The following is a 9,829-nucleotide window of genomic DNA, read 5'->3' as shown; positions in this document are numbered from 1 at the left end:
GTGTTGTGTGTGGGAAACACTCATGCGTGACACGATTTGATGATAAATCTAGAGTTGTTGTGTGAATAAAAACGATATGATAATCTTATTTTGATTTTGAATGGGAATATTGAAAATAATCGATGGGAAAAAGGGAAACGTGAGCACATGCATGATTTTGATCCATGATTGAGACTTATTTGAAATACATGATCTAAAGGTGATAGCTCGTATTCTCGGTGTGATAACAAGAAGAAGTACGTACTTGAAATCGAAGGAAATCAAGGTGGGCTTTATTCTAAACTCTCTCTTATGTTGCAAATTTATGAAAGTGGAGCAATAAGGATGGATTAAACTGTTATGCCATGCCTATGATTATTTTTGGATATTGTGTGTGCCTGATGCCTAGTTTGCGAGTGGGCTCCATTAGGCTAAAGGGCTATATAAACGAATTCGGGTCTGAGTAGGGCCGCAAACCCTATCAGGCTAGTGTACACGGGAGATCGGGAGCCGTCCTTGCTAGTTGGCCGATCTCGTGGGCGAAAGTGTGGCCACACTTCGTCGCACCATGATATTGTTGATTGATGAGAAAATGGAAGGTATTGTTTGACTAGCCAGTCCATGAAATATTTTGTGATACTCGATGCTATTCTTTAAATAAATGCTAAACCTCGAGTTCACTATGGTAAGGGTGGCATAACTATAAAATGTTTTGGCATGAGTCCACTGAGTATGTTTAAAATACTCAGTCTTGCATGTGTTTTCCCTATGTGCAGGTTGAGCGGCGATGGGCGGTCGGTGGTGTTGAGATAGTTGAATCGAATAATATGGATGGTTGGGATTTTGAGTGTAGTCGTGTCCTCATACATGACTTCGTTTTCTCTTGGAATGCTTCCGCTGAATATTTTGAAACTTATTATCTTTGGTTGGTTTGAACTTATTTCTTCGAATTAGAATATGGTGAATTATTGCGTTTTGTTGGAGCTACAATAAACCTTTGACTTTTGAGCTTAGCTTGTGTTAGCTATTAAATCTTGTTTTTCGTATTTAAAGCCGTTGACTTATTGCCTTGATCTTCATTAAACACTTGGTCAAATCTCTTTAAATGAAACCCTAGTCTACGTTTTTGTCGCCTTAAGTTCGCCTAGTTAACAGTCGCCGTATTTATTATACCCTAGAAATCCGGGCTGTTACATATTATTTATTTGAAAATTATTTTTATTATCATTATCATTATTTTTATTTTTAATTTAAATTTTATTTTATTTTATTTTCAGCACCGGCTTATTTGATTTTCTGGTTCCGCAACTAGGCATAAGCATGAAGGAAGAAGAAAAGAAAGAAAATGAGAAGAAGAAAGCGGCGGGATGTGTATTAGGGTTAAAATATTGACATAGTATTGTGATCGATTGGGTTTGGTTTTAATTGCTTGTGGACTCATACGAATGGGTTTCATTCGGTCTAATAGCCACTTGAGATCAATCGGCCCATTAATCTAATTAATTAAAATAATAAATGAGTTTGGGTTTAATATGGAGTATTTTAATTAGGCATGGTAGGGTATCGCCTAACTAAATAGATTTATTTAACTTTATATCTAATACCTTATTTTAAATAAGATTTATTTTGATTTAATTTTTTATTTCTTTCTATATTTGATATAACATATTCTAGATTTCAAGTAAAATACTAGTATTAAATTTTCAAAATTTGGTTTCTTTTGTAATTTTTATCCTTTATGATCAATTTTGTTATTTAGTTATGTACTATTACAATTTAGTTATTTTTTATTACTATCCTAGTGTAATATTTAAAAGATTATTATTTTTAAAATATTAACACCCACTTATTTAAATTTATGTTTTTATCCCTGTATATATGGATAGTGGAGGACGACATGGTCTTCATGTGGAGCAAATGCTCCTTTCTCATACTTCCACAAATAGTGTATTTTGTTCGATAAATTTGCAAAAGTTTATTCAAATTTCTTCATAAATGCAACCTCTCAATTCTTCATATTGTTCTCAGTGGCGGAGCCAGAAATTTTACTGTGGGGGGCCCATACGAGCATTAAAATTTGTTGATTGTTTTCAGTGCTAATGACACGAAAACAACTCGGACATAAGCAATATAAAAAGCCAAGCGTGAAAAATGGATGATGAATTTTTTTAGAGTATAATACCAATTTTACTAATTAAATATGATTTTATATATTTATTAGATCAAAGAGTTATTATTCCAAATTTTTTATAATAAAGGAAATAATATTAAAATTGATTTTATTAATAGTAAAAATATTTATAGTCAAAAGAATTATTTTCTACTCTTAAATTTTGAAAACCATCTCTTACTATTACAATTTAAAATGATTTATACAAAATTACAGATGAAAAAAAATTAACAAAAGTTTTTAATGTAAGAAAATGAGTATAAATGAATATGAGAAAGTAAACAAAAATACTAATTTGAGAAGAAAGAAAAGCAAATGAACTGCAAGCATAAATCTTACTAAATGATGATTCAAAGTTGGAAGGAGCATATATTAATTAAATATGAAAACTGGTGCTGGAGAGGGTCGAACCCAGCACCGCGGAAGCAAGTGACCGAAAGTTAGACCAACTGCACTAGAATGTTGATATGTTATAACCAGCATACAAATATATATATATAGTAATTCTAAAAATGGGTGAGGGGCCCAAGGGCCCCCCTGGCCCCACCGTGGCTCCGCCCCTGATTGTTCTCATGTATATTTTAACCTCTTCTAAGTAGAATTCCTCTTGGCTCCACTTCTGTATACGATTTTCTATGAAATTAACTATTGCTCACAATAGAAATATGACTATTTAAAATATAATAATTTTTAAATAATTATGTAAAATATTATATTTATTACTATTAAATTTTTATTATATTCGACCCCACGAATTACATTTTCTGGATCCGCCATTGGTTCGAAGCATCATGCAGACTCGCTTTCTACATTCTTACGTTCGTCTACACTCAATTTTTGTATATGTGTTTACATAAAAGAAGTCGTATTTAAGAATTATAGATTTTCCATGATATTTTTATAGTATTTTGCTTATGCCCATATTTCTTTTTAGTATGAAAATTAAGGAATAATTTGTTGATTGGAGTGAAAATAGAATGAATTATAGGGAATGAAATAGATAAGTAAGAGATATTTAATCCGGTTCCTATTAATTGTCCTATTTTTATTAGTGCATATATTTAGAGATTATTTAACTTTATTAAGAAAAATTAAAAATAAAGCTTGTGAAATTTACCAATTCTTATTTTTATATATTAATTTAATATAAAATGATGCTAAATGACTATAATATGATCATTGTACATTAATGTAATTAATGCTAATTTAAAAAATTGATGCACCTTAAAAGCATCAAATTTGTTAGGATCGGACTATTATACCCTTATATCTAAAAGACACTTTTTAATTCTTATATATAGAAGTTGGGAGCTAGGGTTTCATGCAAAATACTATGATTCATTTACTGATCCGAAAAAGTGTGGTGGATCCACTTGTTTTGTGCAACGTGTGAAGTTGGGGATTGTGGTTCGGGCAAATGTTATCCGTTTATACCTAAATTGGATTTAATAATTGTTCCTCATTTATTATGGCGGAGCTTATTTGATTTATTTTTGAAATTGTCTCTAATCAATTTTTGTATGGATATAAACGCGTTACACTTTTTGTAACACGTTTTTCGTTGTGATTAATGCACCTTTGCAAGAAAGGTGTCTACATTCTCACGTAAGGAGGGATTTATATGCGTGGGGAATTTGTCTCCACTCAATTTTAGTATTTCCTCCATTATCCTTTAGCGGCACCAGATTTTATGCAATTTTACTTTGTGTTTTAAGTGGAAAAAATAAAGTAAGAGACTCCTTCTTTGGGCAGTACGAGATTTTATGCAACTTTATTTTGTATGTTAAGTGGAGAAAATAGAGTAAGAGGCGGGGAATAAAGTAGAGATAACACTTTTGCCATTTTTAGCAATGGATCATTTTGGTTGAGACAAACCAAAAAGAAAAACAAATCATCTTTAATGGAGTATATGTTTTATAAGAGAAGTGGAGTATGATTTGTGAATTATACATTTTCTATGGACCATGATATTTTTTGCTAGATATAAAAGTTAGGGTACTAGGGTTTCATGCAAAGGTGATCCTTATTCTATCCGAAAAAGTGTGGTGGATCCAGTTGTCTTGTGTGTAATAGAATATCTAAATTGGATTAATAAATGGTTTTCCTCAATTGTTATGGTAGGAGTTTTTATTTTTTTATTTTATTTTATTTTATTTTTTTTTGGAATTATCTTCTATATACACCTTTTGTAGCACGTTTTTTTCGTTGTGATTAATACATGATTACATGAGTGTTCGAGGGAGTATGCACACTCGCTTTCTATATTCTCACGTACTAACTAGGAGAGCTTTAACCGTGTGGGAAATTGTCTCCATTCAATTTTCATATGTTTATGAAAAGAAGTCTTATTTATGAATTATAGATTGTCTATGATATTTTTATTATTTTCCTTTTGCCTATATTTAATGCTATTTCATAAAAATTAATGCACCTTAAAAGCATCAAAATATGTTAGCCCTTCTATTTGAAATACATATTTTTATCAAAATATAGCACACTTGTGTGGTACTAGTATTCTATAATGTCTTTTGGCTTCTTTTATTTTTTATTTATTTTTATTACACATATTATAACTGTATTCCGTATAAGATTAATAAATATGATATTATAATATAGTTCAAATATATAGTTATTTTTATTATTAAATCACAACATAATTTTATAATTTTATATAATAGTAGTAATTAATAATACAAAGTTGTGATATTATGCATTATAGTAATATTTTAATATCAAACAGAATTATCATAACCAATAATAAGATATGTAATTCGTGTGTGCGAGTTTTGTGGTGCATTAGCGTCTATTTAGTGTAGGAGCTGAGCATGAGATACGTGTATATATGATACGTTGGATCTTTTTGACCTTTTTTATTTCATTTTATTTTCATTTTGTTAATTAAAATAATTTTCTGTTTTCTTTGTTTATATATTCTTTTCACTATGAATTGAACAAAAACATTCATAAAACCTATCACTATTAGCTATTTTCAGGTCTTAATAATTCTATTAAATTAAAAGGTAACACTCATAGCTGAGCACTTATAAAGATAAAAGACATTGATTAATTTTGAATAAATATTCTACTTTCATTTAAAAAAGAATTGTGACTATCAAATTTATCTATAGGCCAAAACAATATAGATTGGCAAATTACAATTTTAAGAAATTTTTAAAAAAAAGTTAGACAGTGAATATAAATAACTACATGTTCAATAAAAATTAGTATATATACCTAACTATAGTGTACAAAAAAATAATTACAGAAAGCATCTAAAATCGATAAAAGCTAAATCTTAAACTTCAACTACAAAATACATATTAAAAAATAGACTAATTTATTTAAAGCATACTTATTGATATAATAATTTATTTTAATTAAATAACTTCAGTTTTGCTTGCTTGATTTTTCCACTTGTTCTAATTATGATGTCATAACTTCATTATTATATTACTGGCTATGTACTATAATACTAGTAATTAGTAACTTAATTATACTAAAGAAGATGAAGAAGATTGTGAAGAAAAAAGGGGAATGTGATTTATTGACGATTAATATTGTGAAAAGGTATCTCCAAATTACAATAAAAGCCTTTATTCAGGCTAGGAAATAAAAGGCCTTATAGAGGCTAAACAAAGAGTGGAGATAATTTTGTTGCGATCGGAAAAGCTATTTTAGAAGTGGGTCGAAAGAAGTGAGCTTTAGGAGTGTAGCAGCCTCGGAGAAAACAATGGCCTCGTATTTGTTGGTGACGGGGCGTTCGTCCCTCGCGGTGAGCACCAGCTTGTAATTCACACCGGCCACCACCTGCGTCTCAACCTTTATCACTGACTCCAAAGTCAAGGATGCCTTATTCTGTTATGTTGTATTCCGACACCGCGAATGTCGCCAGTATAATATACTCATGTGCCTTTGGATCGGGGACCAGCGTATACCCGCCAGGAATCCTAAAATAAGTGGAGTATAGTTTTAAGATTAGATTAGAAGTGTTAGAAATAATGGGATAAAATTCCCAAGCCGTTACAGGCGGTACTCTAACTATTACAATCGAAGGAAGATAATAACAATAAGTGGAATGAAAATTACAACAGAATTAATAAAACAAACCGAACTATAAGTCGAGTCGAGGGAAGCCCTCTTTTCGCAAGACAAATTACGCCCCGGCTAGTGCTCACGGAATGGCGTATTGCCCCCAAAGATAAAACGACTTCCTCCTAGCGTGTAGAAGCACCTCAAACCCGCTAGGCACCGGCGAACTTGATGGAGTTCCGAGGATCGAGCTATACAATGCTCCTATGATGCACACTATGGTGTAGAGAACTTGAGAGAAGAGAGAATGTTTTTTGTTGTGGTGTCGTCTCATCTCTCAAATCCACACCTATTTATAGGATAGGAGTGGCCACACGAGAGGTCTTGGCATTAAGGCACCTCATAAATATATTGGAGGTTACAACATATGAAAGGCCAAAGGTCTTAAGGAAATGAAAGGATTAGACCTCTCACATTTCCACATGTTTTTCTTACAATCCCCCACATTGGTTAGAGCGCTGCAAGCTCAAACCAACACTAGACACAAATGCATGTATGCAGACTCTTTGCTCAATCCTCGGGAAACAATATTGCATTTGGAATAGTAGCTTGGGGCTTTGAACTTTCCATAGTCAACACTATCGGGCATACCGGCGGCCTGGTGGACGTGATGCCTTGAACCATTCCTCTTTGGTGTATACCGAGACAATAATATTGACACAATACTATTTACAAACTCATCAGTTCTCACGTTTGTGTCCTTTACTGGCCATGGAACACCACTTTGGATTCATAAGTGATTCACACGTTGAAGCGGCCCACACTTCTTCACTTACATAGGTGATTCTTTTCTAGGTATCCTGCAATACCCACCTCCTCGAGGCTTCTAAGAATCATTAAAAGTCAAAACTTAGCCTCTTACCACATGCAGGTTACAACACTCAATGCTTTCAAAAGAATGGGCGAAGATAAAATATCTTCTGAGTGTTACAACTAGAGTCATATAGCTTTGTTTTCCCATTGAACCAAGCCCATGGGATCTCCAATCGTATGGTTGGGTTACCACTATAATCATCTTTTAAAATGTGGTTTTCAGTCCCATTCCTTTTAGCAATTTATGCATTTGATCACGGTTTAAACTTTTCGTTAACGGATCCGCTAAGTTATCCACTGACCTTACATAGCCAACTGCGATAACACCACTTGTGATCAACTGCCTCACGGTATTATGTCGCCGACGATTATGTCGAGACTTACCATTGTATAGGCCACCATGTGCTCTCCCTATAGCCGCTTGGCTATCACAGTGTATCACTACTGTCGGCACTGGCTTCTTCCAACATGGAATATCTTCTAGGAAGTTTCTAAGCCACTCAGCTTCTTCCCCTGCTTTGTCTAAAGCGATAAACTCAGATTCCATGGTGGATCGAGCTATACACGTCTATTTCGTTGACTTCCACGAAACAGCTCCACCCCCCACAGTGAACACATACCCACTCGTCGAAAATGAGTCTTTTGAATCAGAGATTCAATTTGCATCACAGTACCCTTCAAGTACTTGGGGATATCTTGTGTATTGCAGCTCAGAGTTAAGAGTATACTTCATGTATCTCAAAACCCTACGCAGAGCTTTCCAATGTTCCTTGCTTGGGTTGCTCGTAAATCGGCTCAGCTTATTCACCGTACACGCAAGATCTGGTCAGGTGCAGTTTGTGATAAACATCAAACTCCCTATGATCCTTGCATATTCTTCTTGAGCTACAGGCTCACCCGTGTGCTTACTCAAATGCACGTTGGGTTCCAATGGAGTCTTAGCTAGCTCACAGTCAAAGGAGTGAAACTTTTTAAGCACTTTCTCAATGTAATGAGATTGTGTCAAAGCTATTCCCTCAGGATTCCTTTTAATCTTGATTCCGAGAATCACATCAGCTAGACCCATATCTTTCATGTCGAAATTTCTATTCAACATATTTTTGGTCTCGTTGATAATGGCACTATTGCTGCCCATAATCAACATATCATCCACATAAAGACACACAATAACAAAGCCATTATTTGTGTTCTTAATATAAATACACTTATCACACTCGTTGATGGTGAACCCATTTGACAACATCACATTGTCAAACTTCAAGTGCCATTGCAAAGGCGCTTGTTTTAATCCATATAGAGACCTCACTAGTTTGCATACCTTCCTTTCTTGGCCAGGTACTACAAACCCTTCAGGTTGCTCCATATAAATTTCTTCCTCCAATTCACCATTCAGAAATGCAGTTTTCACATCCATTTGGTGAATTTCAAGATTGTGCAAAGCAGCAATCGCAAGAAGCACCCGAATGGAAGTGATTCTCGTAACGGGTGAATACGTGTCGAAGAAGTTATATCCTTCTTGCTGCTTAAAGCCTTTTACAACTAGGCGAGCTTTGTACTTTTCAATAGTACCATCAGTTTTATATTTCCTTCTCAGGATCCACTTGCACCCTAAGGTCTTACAACCTTCTGGCAAGTCTACTAATACCCATGTGTTATTTCTCATAATTGATTCAATTTCACTATTGATTGCTTCTTGCCAGAATGGCGCATCTGGGCCAGACAGCGCTTCCGCCAACGACTTTGGTTCATCATCCAACATAAAGGTTATGAAGTCGGGACCAAAAGTCTTAGCAATTTTAACTCTTTCACCACGTCTTGGTTCTACATCCTCGGGACTTAACCTCGTCCTTTTTGGAGGATTAGAACTAGTGGATTCATCCATCATTCTTTCACTAGAAAGATCTTCCTACCTCTTGCAAGGGTAAACATTCTCAAAGAATATAGCATTCCTTGACTCTATCGTTGATCCTTCAGCCACGCCAGACACAACTGACTTATGGACTAGGAAACGATATGCAAGGTTATTAAGTGCATGGCCAATAAAGATGCAATCGACTGTTTTAGGGCCAATAGCAACTTGTTTCGGAGGCGGCACTTCTACCTTTGCTAAACACCCCCACACTTTGAGGTATGAATACGAAGGTTTCTTGCCTTTCCACAACTCATAGGGAGTCACATCCCTATTTTTTAGTGGAATCTTATTCAGGATATAATTTTCCGTTAACACAGCCTCCCCCCACATGTTCTGGGGTAAACCTGAATTAATCAACAGAGCATTCATCATCTCTTTCAGTGTTCGATTTTTGCGTTCAGCAACACCATTCGATTGAGGAGAATATGGAGCCGTGGTTTGGTGAATTATACCACTTGCATGACATAATTCTGCAAACGGCGCCACATATTCACCACCTCTATCACTTCGAACACACTTAATTCGACAATTAAGTTGATTTTCGGCTTCATTTTTGAAGTCTTTAAACGCTTCAATTGCCTCATCTTTACTTCTTAATAAGTAAAGGTAACAATACCTTGTGCAATCATCTATAAATGTGATGAAATACTTTTTACCACCTCTTGTTTGCACAAATTTCAAATCACATACGTCTGTATGGATCAACTCAAGAGGTTTTGTGCTCCGCTCTACCGAATGGAACGGCAGCTTAGCCATTTTGGCTTCAACACACACTTCACATCTTTCTTGTGAGTTAAACTTATCAACTTTTAGTAAATTAAGATTTACTAATCTTTTTATAGCATTTAGATTTACATGTCCCAATC

Source organism: Salvia hispanica, chromosome 2 (genome assembly GCF_029641045.1).
Source record: "Salvia hispanica isolate PSC_SH4W2 chromosome 2, Shi_PSC_v1, whole genome shotgun sequence".
NCBI lineage: Eukaryota > Viridiplantae > Streptophyta > Magnoliopsida > Lamiales > Lamiaceae > Salvia > Salvia hispanica.
The sequence above is the reverse complement of the archived record's forward strand: the minus strand, read 5'-3'. Positions refer to the sequence as shown.